This window comes from Marmota monax, unplaced genomic scaffold (assembly GCF_021218885.2).
Source record: "Marmota monax isolate L192 unplaced genomic scaffold, Marmota_monax_Labrador192_F-V1.1 WCK01_AAM20220418_F8-fsc00001, whole genome shotgun sequence".
NCBI lineage: Eukaryota > Metazoa > Chordata > Mammalia > Rodentia > Sciuridae > Marmota > Marmota monax.
Window position 1 is genome coordinate 31,345,332 of NW_026693777.1, and position 17,776 is coordinate 31,363,107.

A 17,776-nucleotide genomic window follows, 5' to 3' on the forward strand; every position below is an offset into this window, starting at 1 on the left:
TAATTAGTTAGACATGACAATAGAATGCATTTATGCACTTTGCTATATCATATATAGATGGGATATAATTTCTTATTTCTCTGAGTGTACATGTTGTAGAATTACATTGGTCATGCAGTCACATATATACATAAAGTAATAATGTCTGTTTCCTTTTACTATCCTTCCTATCCCCACATCTCCTCCCCTGCCCTCCCTTCATTTCCCTCTACCTAATCTAAGGTAATGCTATTCTTCTCTAGTGCTTCCTGCCTTATTGTGAATTAACATACATATATTAGAGAAAACATTATGCCTTTGGTTTGTTGGGACTGGCTTATTTCACTAAGCATGATATTCTCAAACTCCATCCATTTAACTGGCAAATGTCATACTTTCACTCTTCTTTAAAGCTGAATAATATTCCACTGAATATATATACCACATTTTCTTTATCCATTCCTCTATTGAAGGACACCTAGGTTGGTTCCATAGTTTAGCTATTGTGAATTGAGCTGCTATAAACATTGACTGCATTGTGCTATAAACATTGGCTGCATTACTGTAGTATGCTGATTTTAAGTCCTTTGGGTATAAGCAAGGAATGGAATAGCCGGGTCAAATGGTGGTTCCATCTCAAATTTTCTGAGGAATCTCCATGCTGCTTTCCATAGTGGTTACACCAATTTGCAGTCCCACCAGCAATATAATAATTTCTGAAATTTTAAAAGTAAAGTTTTATGTATTTTATAATCAGGAAAATATTATTTCTTTAAAAATGGAGAATTGATATGCCTATTTTTATGCATATCCCATCTAAAACCATAAAACTTAAAGTCCTTTAATTTTTTCTCAACCATTTGAATGTTTCATGTGTATTATTGTAGTCATGGGCTTTTCTAACTTCCCATAGAGTCAAACATACCATCTCTGCCTGTAGGAAGAATGAAATAAAAGGTAGAAATAATTCCTCTGTGGCTCAAGTAAATTCAAATAGCATTTTCTGCAAATCAGATCATTAAGACACTGATTTTCCATGGAGTCATGGACATTGTTGAAAAAGAAACATTTTCCCAACTTCAGACAGAAATACCATGTTTATAAATGTGTGGAAGCAAACTTTCTAGCTCATTGTGAAAGTGACCCATTGTAAAAATAAAACAGAATATGTTCATGGGGGTTAGGGTTAGAGGTTAGGGTTAGGGTTGTGTCTGTGTATTTCTGTAATTCATATGAAAATGTCTCAGAATTCAACAGACAATGGGGAGAAAATTGCTCCATCTCTGGGACGAGAAAAGCTTTCTGCTTAAGAGGATGCACACATGGGGAAGGAGCACTCCACATTCTGAATATATTCTTAGAAGTAAAATAGTGATGACAACACCTATTCCACACACCCTTCTCTGACTTACTGGGATGAACAACTGCTACTAGTTTATGTGAAACTGTAGCATCTGCCATATATGGTACTGAAAATCATATACGCACTGGGAATGAGTGCTAAGAAGTCTAATTCCTTAAATAAATAGTACAGATACCCCCAAGGGTGATCCCAGTTAGTTCTCTAACAGCTCCATCATTGGGAACCATGCATTGCTTAGTGATGAAAATGCTTTAGAGAACAGATATTAGCTCCACTGATGACCAGATTGCACACCATAAAGTTTCCTCAGGCCTGGGTCTCCCCCTAGATTTCCTATGTATATTAATAGCTAGAAACAATAGAATCCTTACCTCTTCTTTCTGTGCATTCCTCACCAGGAAGTCTTGTCAACTAACCTTCAGAATATTCCTTGGACTCTCTTTTCTCTCCTTTTCCTGTGACATACTTGGGGTTCTTCCCATCTCTTACCATGCCTTGCCTACGAGCCTCCCAACTCTGCACCTGGATGTCTTTCTCACTGGAGAAGGGAATGTTTTTTGAGAATGAAGAGCAAGTTTTATATTCTTTACATTTTCCAGAGGGCATTGTTCCTAATAGCTGCTCAACAACCACTGGTTTTCTTGCTTGACTGAAAGGTAATAATTGAGGTGGAAAAAAGCACTAAAGCTGAGAAACTGAAGACCTAGGTTCTGCTGTGTGGCTCTCCATATTAGTTCCGTATGGCTTTGTAACAAATTACCTCCAAATTCGTGGCTTACAACAACAGCAATTGTTTTATTATCTCTCATATTATCTGTGGATCAAGATTTCAACAGAGTGTAGTGGAGATACTTATCTCCCCTTTGTGATACCTAGAGCCTCAGGTGGGAAGACATGAAAGCTAAGTGAAGTGACAGCTATGTTCTGGAATCATCTGGGGGCATCTTCATTCATATGGGTGCCGACTGATGCTGGTATCAGCTGAGGCCACAGCTGGCTGTTCTTCAGGACACTGACACATGGCTTCTCCTGTAGCCTTTCTGCTTGGGTTAGTTTGGGCCTCCTCAAGGCATGGCAAGGACAACTGGGTTCTAAAAGCAAGGGATTCAAGACAATTGACAATATCACTTTCATGACCTTGCCTTGGATATCACATAACCTCAATTCTCCTGTAGTCATAAATTGACCTGGTTTGTTAGGCAGAACAAAGAGCACTCTAAAATGTTCACAGTTTAATCCCTGAACCTGTAAATTTGTTAGCTGACCTGGCAAAAGGGGCTTTGCAGATGTGATTAAGTTAAGGACCCAGAGATAGGAAGATTATCCTGGATGATCCAGGTGGCTACAATATAATCCCAAACGTCCTTATAACAGGAATCCAGAAGGTTCAGAATCAGAAAAGGAGATATGATACAGAAGCAGAGGGCAGAGGGATGCTGGCCATGAGCCAAGGAATGCAAGCAGCCTTTAGAAGCTTGAAAAGGCATGGAAACAGATTCTCCCTAGAGCTTCAAGAAGGATCTGGCCCTGCCAATATCTTGATTTTATCCTACTAAGACATATTTTGGAATTCTGATCTCTCGAACTGTAAAATAATAGATATGTGTTGTTTTATGCCACAAGTTTTTGGTGATTTGTTTACAGCAGCTACAGGAAACTGATATACCCAGATTCAAGGCAGGGAACATAGACTCCCATCTTCTCAGTGATCAGTGTCAAAGTTGCATTCAAGAGCATGTGGAACAAAACAGATTATTGTAGACAGCTTTTAAAAATGCAATCTGCCACACTCAACCACTAAGTAGGTGGGTAATTAGAGGTTTGTCTTTCTGGGTCTCAGTCTCATCATCAGACAAATGAGAGGGTTGAGTGTGAGGACCTCTAACATTTAAGTCCCCCAAATTCCTGATCCTATGAGTGAAAGGGAGGTCTAATATTTTCATGAGAATTCATAATAAATCATGGCCAATTTCCTAAGTTGTACCCTAATTCTTATCATCATTTATTTACTATTCTAAATGGAATGGGCATAGATACATGCATCAGAAAATAAGCATAGTGAATTCCTAAGAAGGTAAGAGTGGGGACTTAGACTTTTTGGTGTTTGCTTGCTTTTGCTTTTGCAAAATTTCAAAATATAAAAGAAAAAAAGGAAGGAAAAAAAGAAGAAAAGAAGAAAGGAAAATATTAATTCTTTGAGATAGGGACCATTTCTTGTTGATTCTTTGAATGGAATCCCAGTAACTGCCATAGAGTCTAGTATTCAGATGACCTCCAAAGAAAGTCATGTGAAAATAAAAAGACAACACAAGTTACACTGGTTATATGCATGACAGCTTTTTAGGGTGGCCCACCCCTAGGTGGATTATTGGGTATAAAGCCTTGATTCACTTTTTCTTGGGAAGCTAGTTCAGTGAGCTTTTAACTTGTCTCATTTTTCCTATCCTTGTCCTAAATACAGCAGTCAGAGTAATTCTGATAAAAGTTAATGTTATTCATGCCCCTCTCCTAAAAACCATCCAGAGGCTTCCTGTCCCACTTGTTATTGAATCCAAAGCTTTTACCTGGACCAGAACTAGGGTGAGGCTTGGGAGATTCCTGGGGTGCATAATTTAAGGAGGAACTCACTCTTAGGTGCCCACCCTGTACTTGCAGAGTTCTGAGAATGACTGCCTCCTTAAACTGTGTGCTTTGCTTGCCCCACCCTCATCCTGACACTGACCCTTATCTAAGGTGGTAATTCAAGACTATTCACCATTGAACACCTCACACCCCACATTATCTCTGATTTCATCTCTTCATATTCTCTCCTGCCTCCTTTTTACTCAAGCACACTTTCCTCTTGCTGTTCTGGCCCTCACTTCTACCTTAGATTGCTCTTTCATTTGACAGAAACATGACTTCCCTAAATGTACTAGCCATAATGAAACATCTGAGGCTGGATAACATATATAGAAAAGAAGTTCATTTAACTTACAGTTTTGAAGAATGAAAGTCTAAGGTTGGGCAAACCCTTTTTTTTTTTTTTTTTTTTTTGGTTTCTGGTGAAGACCTCCTGGCATATAGTATTGTGGTAGAGGTACATGTCAGAGGGATTACATGGTGAGACAGAAAGCCAGAGAGTAGAGAGAGCTCTTTTATAATGATTCACATGATCTTTTATAACAACTCACATTTTTTTTTTTTTGGAAAACCGCAAATAAAAAGTTTAATTTCAGAAACTGAATCCATCATTTATAAATACACTAAAGCACAGTCCACTCGAATTGAGAGCGAGCAAAGGTACAGTATTCAACAGAAGGACAGCTTCCTAGGGGGCCATGGCAGAGGAGGGCATCGCCTCACCCACAGCACCCAGTGGTCTGCAGGGATGTAGAACAGGAAGCTTTTTTCAGATGTTAAAGCAAACACTGACAACTGATAATTTCACTCTGATGTCCTGGGATTCTAAAATACCCCAGTGATGGCTGAATCTTCCCTATTATAAAATAACAACCCACTTTCACAGAACTAACTGGGGTCCCCTGAGAACTACGTTAATCTCTTCTGAGAGCAGTGGTCCCAGTGACCTACTTACCTCACACTTAACCTACATTCTAAAGGTTCTACTACCTCCCAATATCACCACACTGAGGACCATACTTTCCACACATGAATCCTTGGGGAACATAATCAAATCATATCCAAACCATAGCACCTGATATCATGTGCTAATTCCTCACCTCATTCAGGTCTCTTCTCTGCTCAAATGTTACTTTTTCTTTGAAATATTCCCTGACTACCCTATTAAAATTCAATTGAATGGCTATCTTTCTCTTGCCCCTGAAATTTTATTCTTAGAACCTACTGCCATCTTATGTATTTGGGTTGTTTTTGTTTATTTTGTTGGGGGTCTGCTTTTCATATTAGACATTAAGACTTGGGAGGAAAATAATTTTTATCAGGTTTTCACTTCTGTGTCCTGGCACCACGAATAGTGCTTGAGCATATGTAAGTGCTCAATAAAATTTGTTAATTGAATAAATACAATAGACAATTTGTCCCATACAACAGGGCATGGTTGCTTGTTCCCAGCTACTCAGGTGGCTGAGGCAGAAAGATCACAAGTTTAAGGCCAGCCTTCGCAAAGTAGTGAGGCCCACATCTCAAAAAAAAAAAAATTGTCCCATAAAGTCACGTAGAATAGAAAATTATAGGATTTTAGAATAAATGAGAATTTTACTAAAGGGATCAACAAAGTACATACACTCCATGACCTATCTAGATGAGCTAGGAATGGTCTTATGGATTGAACTGTGTCTCCCCCAAATTTCATTTGTTAAAATAATATCCAGAACTTCAGAATGTGACTTGATTGGAAATAGGGTCATTGTCAATATACTTAGTTAACTTGAAATAATACTAGAATAGTGTAGGCCCCTAATCTGACAGTGACCTTATATAAAAAGGGTAAATTTGGATGTAGACATATGTATAGGGAGAACACTACGTAAATTTAAATTCCAAGATCAGGGTGTCACTTCTATAAGGCAAGTGTCTTAGCCCATTTTGCCCTGCTATAACAGGATACTACAGACTAAGTAATTCACAGGCAATGGGAAGTCCTAGTTCTGGGAACTGGAAACCTATTATAAGACCTATAATAGGTGATTGGGCCATGAGGTCTCTGCTCTCAGTATCAACATGTTGACATCTGGTGAGGGCTTTCCTTCTTGTTATATCACCCCACAGCAGAAGACAGACGGGCAAGACAAGGCGAGGGCGAGAGAGCTTGAGCCAGAGGAGGGGAAGGGAACCAAACTCACCCATTTATCAGAAACCCATTCTTGGGATGATGACATTAATCCACTCATGAGGGCAGAACCCTCATGACCTAAGCACCTCTTTAAAGTCCTACCTCTCAACACTGTTGCATTGTGGATTAAGTCTCCAACATATGGACACATTCAAACCACAGCACCAAGGAACTCCAAAGATGGTCAGCAAACCACTGAAGATTAGGAAAGAGGCTTGAACAGATTCTTCTTCACAGCTCTCAGAAAGAATCAACCTTTTATATACAGAGTTACAAAAAATTGTGCTGTGAATAGATAATTATGAATGTAATACACTCCACTATTGTCATGTATGTAATAAATAAATAAATAAATAATATACATAACTAAAAAAAAAAAAAAAGAAAGAGAAAGAATCAACCCTGCTGACATCTTGAACTCAAATGTCTACCTTCCAGAACTGAAAGATAATGAAATTTCTGCTGGTGAAGCCACCCAATTGTGGTACTTTGCTATGCTAGCCCTAAAAAGGCAATACAAATTGATTATACGTTTGTAAATAACTGTAGAAGGGAAGGAGGAAGGAAGAGGAAGAGGGAAAGGAGGAAAGGAAAAGAAAGATAAAGGAGGAAGAAATAATGACAGAGATGGTAGTGGCCCCAAAAGCCTGAAATATTTACTATCTGGCCCTTTACAGGTAAAACTTGCCAATACCTAAAATTTAGAGGTCATATATCTCATGTAACTTGGGAAATGTCCAAGTTCAGACAATAGTACTATGGCTAGAATGTGTTGCCCGGAGTTCATGTGTTAGACAATTAATTTCCAATGCAGCAATATTTAGAGGTGGGACCTACAATAGGTGATTAGGCCATGAGGTCTCTGCTCTCATTAATGGATTAATGCCATTATGAAGGAAGCAAATTGGTTACTGAAGAAATGGCATCCTTATAAAAGAGGAGTTTGGCCCCTTCTCTCTCATATGCTCTGTTTTTCCATGTGATACCTTCTTCCACATTATGACACAGCAAAAAGGTCCTCACCAAATGTGGCCCCTCCATCTTGAGATTCCCAGCCTCAGATGAACTTCTGTTGTTTATAAATGACCTTGTTCATGGTCTTCTGGCACAGCAGCACAGAACAGAGTAAGATATATAGTATGAACTGGTTTTAGCTATGCCCAAGACAGGCTGTCTTCAAGTCTATTAAAAAAAAAAAAAGATCATACCACACTACTTTACTTTTAATAATCATTTCATCAATTCTTCCTTGTATAAATACCAAAGTGTTATTAAAACGTTTTCATCTACTCAGCAACCTGAGTCCTATACAGAAACACAGCACACTTCATAAGTTTTTGAACAAAGTTCCTGCTATGATCCATACTTGTTTTTGCTCTTGTTATTAATTTTCTGAGATACTAGTTCTCAAGACATAATTAAAACATAATTATTAAAGATAAGAATAGATGTCTGCCTACTCTCTCTGGATCTTCCACAAACTGTGTACAGATTCGGCTATTATATATTTTACGCTAAAGAGGAACAAAAATGGAGAACTATCTGTTGAACAAATCTACCTGCCATGGTAATTACTTCAGAAATGATTTAAAAGAGAGTGGACCAGAGCCTGTAGTAGTTCTTTTAATGTGCCCCAAACTCAGGGAGCAGCAAAATAAATCTGTTTTATTTTCATTAGCCAATGACTTGGTGCTATGTGTGCACATAGCACTCATACACAAACACACTGTTTTGGTTATTTAACCTTGAGTGAGATATTTAACCATGTGGACAGATAACAGTTTGGGCCTCCACTGGTTGTTGAAGATAATGGTTTCTACTACAAAGGGTCAGTGGAAGAATTGCAGGAGATGAGGACAGAGGTGCTCTTTCCTTCCTAAGCCTTCTTAATTAGTTGAAGAAGCTCTATGCCACTAATAAGGAAATATGTGCATAAATTTCGGTTAACATGCTAATACACCTGAACTGTGGAGGAAATAGAAGGGAAGTTAAAGACAAATTTTTAGCAAAAAGTCCATGAGAAGACGGAACATCTCAAGTGTGGCTGCTCTATTTTAAACTCCTGTACTTTTATAACAAACTCACAAGGAATATAATTTACTTAAATCTGAGCAAAATTTGCACTTTATGTAATATCCACTTTTTAAAGCAGGGATTTTGTTTAGAGTAGGAACCTGGTGCTTGTTAGCAGGGTGGCCTTAGGCAATTTAATCTATGTTTCTTTCCTCAAATGTTTAAAAAAAAAATGTGTGTGGGGGGGGAGGAGGGGTAATAACTATAGCATATAAGCCATAGGTTGTCTCAAGGATTAGGTGAGATAATGAAACATGAAAATGTCTAATAATTATTAGGGATTCAAAGTATGTTGACTTTCCTTACAAGTATATGGTTGAAGAAAATATGCAAATGTTCATTTAATTATAATTATTTACATAATTGTTCATTTAATTATAACTAGCATGTGAAAACCCATCAGTATTTTCGTAAATGCCACCAGCCATATATTTTGTGATCTGTAAAGTAATTTCACATACACTTCAACATTTGCTCCTTACACTAAGAGTCACAAGAGTCTTAGGTGGGTAAATGTGGGTTTAATTCACATGGGCAGAGCAGGGATTTGGGCTCCAAGTCATTATTCTGCTAGGGGCCTTTGGCCTGCTAGTGCTAGCTCTTAACAGAGTGACTTTCTGTTAACCCAGTGACAACTTAAGAACATTGTTGAGTGTGAAATCTATGTATCACTGAATCAAAGTTGTTTTGCAGGCCACTTAGAGACAGATCCCAAAAGGAATCTGGTATCATATATGGTGTGTATGAGAAAGACTTTCAGCTTTTTCTGGGTCCCAAATACCTTTGAAAATTTGATGAAGTTATGGCCCCCAAGCATGTTATGCATGAATGTCAGTTTTTTAGATCCCCCTAACAGCCATCCAGTGAAGCTTTATAGGAGGTTTAAGAATCTCTAATCTAAACAGGTTAACTTTTAAATTTAAGTATAACAAAGACAGTCAACACTCACTTTTCTCCTTAAGACTCTTAGACCTTCAATCATCCAATACTGGCCAAACCATTCTATCCAATACTATAGAAATAAAATGGGATCATCCAAAGTGTTCTAGGAGCCACACAGGTCATTTGGCTCAAGCTGAAGTCATGTTTACCTGTCACTTGTAGTTGACACCCTAACATGCAGGAAATGAACAAAGAGTAAAAGTCAGATTTTCAAAATGAAAATCAGAATTCTGAAGCATAGGCTACAAAATCTAATCAGTCATCCCCCTTATGAAAGAAGAATAAAGAAGACTCCTTTATTCAGTTAAACTTTTGCTTAATTTGGGGCTGGGATAGTGGCTCAGTTGGCAAAGCGCTCGCCTAGCACGTCTGAGGCCCTAGGTTCGATTCTCAGCACCACATAAAAATAAGTTAATTAAATAAAGGTATTGTGTCCAACAACGGCTAAAAAATAAATATTAAAAAAAGAGAGAAACTGTTGTTTAATTGGCTCAAGGAAAGGCTGAACACCCCCCCCCCACCCCCGGCGATTGCTCTGCAAAGATCCTCTAGCCCACCAGGGCCCATCTGAAACAGCAACCCAAAGCTAGAACCTCACACCTCCTGCTCCTTTTCTCTACATCACGTCCCTTCACCCACACCTGGCCTTAAAAATCCCACTTTGCCAGTGTTGTTTAAACTTGAAATTACTACTGCTGCACTTGGCAAGAGCAGACACTGAGGGAAGCACACCCTTATCCTTAACTGATATGAAAAGCCTCACTCTAGCCCCTGGACAACCTGTCCTTGGAAACAGCAGTGGAGCCCATGTCTAGCTTGGGAAGCAAGCTTGCAAATACTTTCCAAATTCAATTTTCTCCAAATATAATCGAGGCTTCTGTCCCAGAATCCTTAGGACTTCAGGGGGAGAATGCCAGGGGCCAAGGATAAAATTGTACCAGGAGCCTCTCACTTCCTCCCAGAGGAGTATCAGTTCAGGACCTCCCATCTCTTTCTTTTTCTAAATTTTATTTATTTACTTATGACTGGGAGAATGGTTCAGAGTTTCTAAGTCCTGGTAGATGAAAAAGAAGGAGGGAAAGCTCTGCTGTCAGGAGCCTCTGGAGTGGCTGAATGCAAATTCCGTGCGAGTGGCTCACCAGGGTTGTTGGGTGCTCGCTGTTTATTCAAGTATGGGTCAGGTTAGCCACCTGGGGCACAAATCCTGCAAAACGAGTCTTAAGAGCGGGGCGAGCTCTTGCAGGTAGGAGGGTGCAGCCGCCGAGCTAAAAATAATGAGGGCAAGAGAAACACTGGCACGCGGTGGAGGCTGGGGCCGCACTGTAGAGGCGAGGATGCAGTGAGAGCACCCAGGCTGAGCTGTGCGGCGTGGTCCCGCCAACCCTCTGCCTACGGTGAACAGACGCACAGGTTAATAGGGCATCGCCGCAGGGACCCGCTAGGAGTGCCCAAGGAGTGGACCGGGCAGCCTCCTGAGCCTCTGGAAACAGCCACGATCTGCCAGGCCATTGTGGCCCTTGGGCATCTAGGCCTAATCATGAAGTTTCTTTAGGAGAGGGCACATGGGGGAGGTTCAGCTATGCATCTGACCAGAGAGGGCAGGAGGATAAGGAGCTGAGAAAAAATGTGCCCACCCCCGCAGCTGGTCTGGGGAGGATAGGAAGGCTCTGGACCTGGTGAAGCTGTTGTCCGTAGCTTAGCATGCTAGCCCCCCTGCAATCAGGGAAGGCCAGGTGCAGCATGGAATGAGCTCTGGCAGGACCTACTCCATCTGCTTGCAGGAGGTGAGCTCAGGGTGCAACTTAGCTGCCTCCCAAGGGGAAGACTCTTTCCTTGGATTAAACCAGCACCTTACTTTCTCCACTCGCAGCTCATTCTCTCAACAAATCTATTTTCCTTGAAATTGAGTTTGCTGATCTGTGAACCTGGCCCTGAGGACTCAAGACCCGGAAGAGGACCAAATGTTGGCCACATGAACCTAGATTTATCTCTTTGCATCAAGCTGGGACTCAGTTTTGAAGAAGGATCAAGTCACTTCTTTGGAGTCCCATTTTCTTTATTACTATTCTCTCCCCAGACCATCTCCCAAGCCTTGAGTTTCCAGAATCTGGACATAGAGCCCATTTCTTTCTCTTAAGCTGTTATCTGTGTTTTGTTTTCATGCATTTTTATAGAAAAAAAATTGGGGGACCCTGGCATTTCCCCTCAGACTGATGCCTATAATATTCAGTTCAAACCCCTCAGCCAGTCACAGATGCCTCTGGGAATCTTTGTTTTGGCCTAGAGGTTCCTGGCCCTCCCTAGATTTGAGAAAAGTAACAGGAATCTTTGGGCATTTGCCTTCCACCTTGGGTTTCTCTGATGCCAAGAGGCCAGGCTTTGGTTGGTATGGCCAACCCTTGAAGAGGAACCCAGAGTGGATTTCCTGAGGCCTTAGTTCTGTTTTTCAGGGGTTGTGGCCACCAGCAGATCACAGATCAGCTACTTCTAGTTTTGCCCTGCAAATCCCTTTGGCTCTAAGCATTGTCTCTTGTTGGGGGTTTCAATTGTTGGTCAAAGAAAGTATTTCAATTGTTGGTCAAAGTCATATTTTCCATAAACTTTTTATTCAAATATAACATAAATAGAAAGTGCATAAATCTCAGGTACATAACTTAATGAGTTCCCACATAGTGAGCATTAATTTCATCTGTATATAATCCTAGAGGGGCTTACAAACAATTTGTAATTATTCTTGAACAGGACATTAGTGAAAGGGTTCCCATACTTGGACTATGAGTAAAAATACCCAACTTTACTTATATGGTAAAAAATTCTTGGATCACATATTCCTGTGAATAAAGGTTTCCATGCAAAAGAATAGAAAGCTTTTAGCATGAATTGAGGAAAGAATGTTAGTTGTTACTACCCAATTAACATATGATTGGGAAACCACAATAATCACTTGGTAGTCAGACATTGGAGTAGTACTGCACCCTGCCTCCAAGACCTATCCTCTAGTGACACTGCATTCTTGTCCAGGTCACACTGTTCATGCACACCAGGGAGACAAATAGTGAATGAGAAGGATATGTGAACTGAGAACAAAAACATTCCAAAGTTTTAACCTTTTTCACACATTCTAGAAAAATTTATTTCCAAATAGCACACCTGCTACACAGAATTAGGTGGGTACAGTTGACCATTTTTTTTAGGAAAGGAAGCCTTAAATACTTAAATAGGCAAAGCTAAATATCCTTCATTGTGTGCTGCTCCCATCTTTACCTTTCTTGGAAAAGAAAGAATGTCTACATCTGTGCCCTGTCTGCCATCATACATGTTACATGTAAGCGCTAAACATGTAAGCACTCTTCTCATCCATCAAATATCACTGGGATCTCAATTAGAATTATCTGCCCATTTTTCATGTTATACTTTGAAGGAATTATTTTTTAAGGATTATATTCTAGAGAGTAGCAAGACAAAAATTCAAGACACAGGGAACTGAAACAGTATTGTATTTTCTTTTTTTTTTTCACGAGAAAATATTAAAATCCAGTATTAATAGCTTCAAGAGTGGACAACAGTCTTGAATGTTTAGAGAAGGAACAACTTGTATAACGGGGTTAAAAATTCTTCTTGGGGTTAGGAGGTGCAGCTCGGTGGTCAAATGCTTGTCTAGCACATGCAAGGCCATGGATTCAATCCCCAGGACTGCCAAAAACAAAACAAAAACTTCTTGACCAGGAATAAAGGAAGTGGTTTAGGGTTTTTTTTGTTTTTGTTTTCATACTGAGGATTGAACCCATAGGTGCTTTACCACTGAGTTACATACCCTGCCCTTTTTGTTTTATTTTTTTATTTTGATACAAGGTCTTGCTAAGTTGCTAAGGCTGGCCTTCTGCCTGAGTCTCCTGATTTGCTTATATTACAGGTATGTGTCACGGGGCCTGGCAGGTTTAGATTTTAACAAGATGGATAGAGAAAATTCTAAAGTGAGAGGACTTAGGAATCAGAAAAATCAGAGATGGAAAATGCATTGGAGGTGTCAGTGAGTCCATCATTTCTTTGATCTCAGTAGGTATGACTTTGACAGTTATGGGTTATTTTGGCAGAGGTATAGTCATAGTAAAACTATAATGAATGTAATTCAATGAATGCTATTCATGTAAACAGCAGCCGGTATTCAATAAACACTTGAGGTGTATGCAATAAAGGTGAGACACAACCTTTTCCTTTCAAAAATTTATCATGACCTTTAAATAAAACTCAACAGCAAAGTGTTTCTTTACCTTCTACTTTGCTCATTTAATCACTACTCTTGTAAGGAATAATACTAACTAATATTTATTGACCCCCTTTGTGCTTGCCATTTGAGTATATCAATTCATTTAATGATTACAGGAATATAATGAAATAAAAAAATGATTCTCAGGTTATAAATGAAGAAACTGAGACACTGAAGGATAAGCCATTTGACTATGACTTAACTACTAGGATTACTGTCTGTAGATCCTGGGGCTTGAGAAACCTGTGAAAAACCTGTTCAGTCATCACATTTTACAAGTCATCACATTTTACAATGTGGAAACTTTGACCTAGCAGAGGTAACTAGAATCTTTTTTCAAGATCACAACCTTTTTTTCAGAGGAGGGAACAGAAAGTCTTTCCCTAAGGTGGGCTCTATGTCAAGAAGAAACAAACATGGGGTCTTGATTTTGTTCCGTCATTGGAGAACTTGGGAAAAATCTGAAATTCCCTGTACTAGCACACTGCAAGGTACATCAGTGGATGCCTTGGCCTGGGAAAAGCCTTCAGGGCAGGACTTTTTAGGTGAATCCACAGGGATCCACAGGGTCTATTCCCACAGGGGATCCATCCATCTCCCTGCAGGCCCAGTTCAGGCTGTGGAGGAGGAGACAGACTGACATGGTCTGACTTTTGGTCCATCACTACAGCTCTGTGACCTTGAGCAACTTATATAGCCTATGTAAATTTCAGATTCTCATCTGTAGAAGAGGGATTTATGTGGGTTGTTGTGAGGGCTAGAGAACAGATATGTAATATATGGTATATATTAATAAAAGAAAAACTAAGGGTCCAAGCCAGTTTCAGAGATCCCTTCTGCTATGGTTTAGAATGAGGTATCTCCCAAAAGCTCATTTGTAAAACAATGCAAGAAAGTTTAGAGATGAAATGATTGGGTTATGAGAGCCCTAACCTGGTCAGTGCATTGGTCCACTGATAGGGATTAATGGGGTGGTAATGTAGACAGGTACAGTGTAATTGGAGGCAGTGAGTTATTGGGTGCATGTCTTTGGGATATATATTTTTTCCCTGGAAAGTGGAGCTGTCTCTTTCTCCCTGCTCCTTGGTGGCCATGTCCTGAGCCACTTTCTTCCACCACACTCTTCCACCATGATGTTCTGCCATCCCTGGGGCACAAAGCAATGGAATTAGCCATCTATGGACTTAGACCTCTAAAACCATGAGCACTCTAAAATTGTTCTTATCAGGTCTTTGGGTCCCAGCAGCAAAAAAGCTGACTAAAACACCTTCCAATCCACTTTTAATTGCTCTATCTTACTGCTTCTCAACAGTTAGCAATGGTGCTGGGAATTCTTCAAAGTATTCCCCTATTGCTTCAATAGAAAGTTTGAAGACTCCATGTGGTTCTTAGTTTAGGACCCAGAAGCAACTACTACTATGTCTACAGAATTAGAAAATTTTTTTTACCTCTGTAGACTTTTTTGGTGTGTTCTGGGCATAGTAAGACTATAAGGGCCATATTTAACAGTTTATAAAGTATTAAGCAAGCAACTTCCTTGCTTATTCAATAATGTCTTGGTATCTATTTTTAATGGTATGTATCAGTCTTGAAACTAAGTGAAATCACTTTTAAAACAGTAGTTCTCAAACTTCTGTGTGCTCAGAATCATGAGGGAACCTTATGAAATGCAGATTTCTAGATCCAGATCTGGGTCAGGGGCAGGAAATCTGCATTTTATTAGCACTCCCACCTGTATTGTGAAACTTATAACCCTCAGAACATACCTTGAGAAAGTCTGTCCCAAGAGCTTGTTGACCAGCTACTCTTTCTTGGTGCTCTCTAGGAAAAAACCTAACAAACAAATTCCTTTCATTGAGCAGGAGGAGCACAGGAGCCATAGTTGCTCCTGAATTATATGGGCTTCTTCTCTTAATTTATATGCTTTAAAGTAGAGCTTTATTTGGTCTATCTATATCATGTTTTGTAAAACAATCAAGATTCAAGAGGAGGTTGAGAGGGGGAAAAGAACTAGATGGATTTCCCTCACCACCTCTGATCATTGGTCTGTGTTTGATAGGCTCTTTAACCAACAAGTTATTTGTTCTTGGGGGGGGGGGGGAAGAGTGGGTTAAAAGCAGTGGACAATAGGTGGTTTGCACTCATCTAAAATGTGGGGAAGGAAATAAAGCTGTCCCAAGAGAACTACAGCCTTGTTCTCCCATCACATACCTAAAGATCCATATCAGTATCTAAACAAGGTATGTTAGGTGGCTTAATTGGGAACTCCCAGACTGTGGGTTTCACAGACTCATGGGTGGGCGATTGCCACTTTATTGTCTGGGCTTCAGCAAAATGAGATAATAGCTGTCATCCAAAAACATTTGGGATTAGAAAAACAAACAACATAGGGCTTTAAAATAAAATAACATTGTCCTGCTTTTAAGTATATCATATCATTGTTGTTTCTGAATTTAAATATTAAAGGACACATTTTATTAATAATTAAAATAATAGTGATTGATGTAGGGGGCTCAGTGAACATTAAATGTCTTTACAGTGTGCTAAAGGAGCATACTGCCCTGATGCCGCAGGAGAGACATTAGTAACTATTTAATGGACTTTTAATTTTGTGTTGTTAGTTTTAATAATTAATTGTAATTTTGACTGTGTTGGAAGCTGCAGGTATATTTTCAGTCATCTTTCCAGGCTGGTGTTATGGCCCTGCCCTGTTTAATCAGAGGTTCTTAGAGGAGCGAGATTCAGGAGTGGTTTAAAATGAAAAGGTGGATGTTCATTAAAACTACAATAAAATAATCAAATCATTTTCAGATTTAAGGGGAGCATGGAGAATATCTGTCCTAATCTTTTCACAAGAATGAAAAAACTTGGCCAAAGGCATACATCTTTGTTTCTGTTGTTCAGACAAAAGATCTCACCAAGCCTGGAAGAGAAGGCAGGATGCTTTGGTCCTGCTCTATAGTTGTTTCTCTGCTCTCCATGCACACTTCTCACCTTTTGTGACCTATGCTCCCAGATTACAGGAAATAGTTTCTATTTTCTAAATATCGAAGGTGTGTGAATGTAAAGTTTTATAGATGAGCTACCCTAGGCCATTATCTGTTTAAGAGCTCAATGCTTTGCTGAGACAGGGAAGTATAAAGTCTATCCAGGGAAAGAAATCCAGGACAGGAAATGGTCAGTCCTCCCTGGCTACCTGGAGCTCAGGGCTGTGAGCCTCAACTCTGCCCTGAAGCATTACCTCAAGACTGCAGAGCAGAGGCTGTGATTTACTTCAGGGCTTTGGGCAAGTCCCTTTAACCTTGCTGTCCTTCCCCTTCCTTGTTTGTAAAACAGAGATGGGGCTGATAGCTCCCTCACAGCTCCATCAGAGGCAGTGTGTGAAATTAGTTCCTGTTTGGGAAGGTTTAAAAGCCACATTCCACCTCCCTGCTAATATGATTACTAGCATGGGGGTGGGGGGGGTGCACAAAAGGGCCAATTCGGCATCCCCCTTCTTCTTATAAAAACAGACCAAAGGGTATCTTTTCTTGTCTCCTTGTGGCCTAAAAGGTGGTAGCTTCTGTGGTTGTTACCCTCTTGGAAGGTCAGATTGCTGAGATGAGGTGTTCTTAGTTACACCACAAATAAACAATCAACAACAACAAAAATAACTGCTGTGGCAGTGCTTAAGAGGGCTTCTGAACTATAAACACACTTTTCTAACTGTAAAAATATGGCCCCAATCTGTCTGCAAAGGCACTTCTGTCCTCTCAAAGGTAAGGTCCGGGCAAAGGAGAGAAAGCAGCCCTTTTAATGGGATCCTGTTTCTAAGGGTCATCACTAAGGCTTTCCACAGGTAACACTTAAAAAAAAAATTGGATGGAAAGTCACCTTTTAAGAACTGAAGAAGTATCTTTCAGGCACGCAGCTCTGTGCACAGCCTGTTTCTCAACGTTTGGAACTTCTTTAACAGTTTATGGAAGGCCACCCTTTAAACCAATCCAACAGCTCCTTTCTCCATAACCTGATTTTAGAGGTGTTTCATTATCTCTAATTACTCAGGGTAAATGGTGATTACTCAGTGTTTTAATCATCAGTTTGGGCAGCAGTTACTCTAAACTCAGGGAAGCCCAGACTCCCATGGGTATTTTTGGAAGGTACCGCGACTAGTCGGTGCATGCTTTCTAGTACCTCTGCACGTGGTCCCCAGGTGAGCCCCTGCTGCTTCCCGGAGCTGGAGAGAGCGGTGTCCCAGCCTTGGCCGCATCTGAGGGCTGGGGCGCGCTGCGCGGCCTTCCGGGACTCGGGCCTGCGAGGCGAGGCCCGGCAGCTGGTTGGGAGGATGTGGGCGGGGCTCCTATCCTCAGAAAGGGAG

The 17,776-nt window shown here is 40.2% G+C and overlaps 1 long non-coding RNA gene across 2 annotated transcripts in view; it reads right to left on the minus strand.

Annotated features, from left to right (window-relative positions):
- LOC124104638 (uncharacterized) overlaps positions 1-17,728 on the minus strand; it is a 50,773-nt gene extending 33,045 nt beyond the window's left edge. Inside the window, exon 1 of one of the 2 annotated variants that reach the window (XR_006855483.2) lies at positions 7,161-7,314. This is a non-coding gene — a long non-coding RNA (uncharacterized LOC124104638). Of the gene's footprint in view, positions 1-7,160; positions 7,315-17,592 lie in introns of those variants that run through there. The other variant, XR_006855481.2, reaches the window with a different exon arrangement.
- Positions 17,729-17,776: the final 48 nt, after the last annotated feature.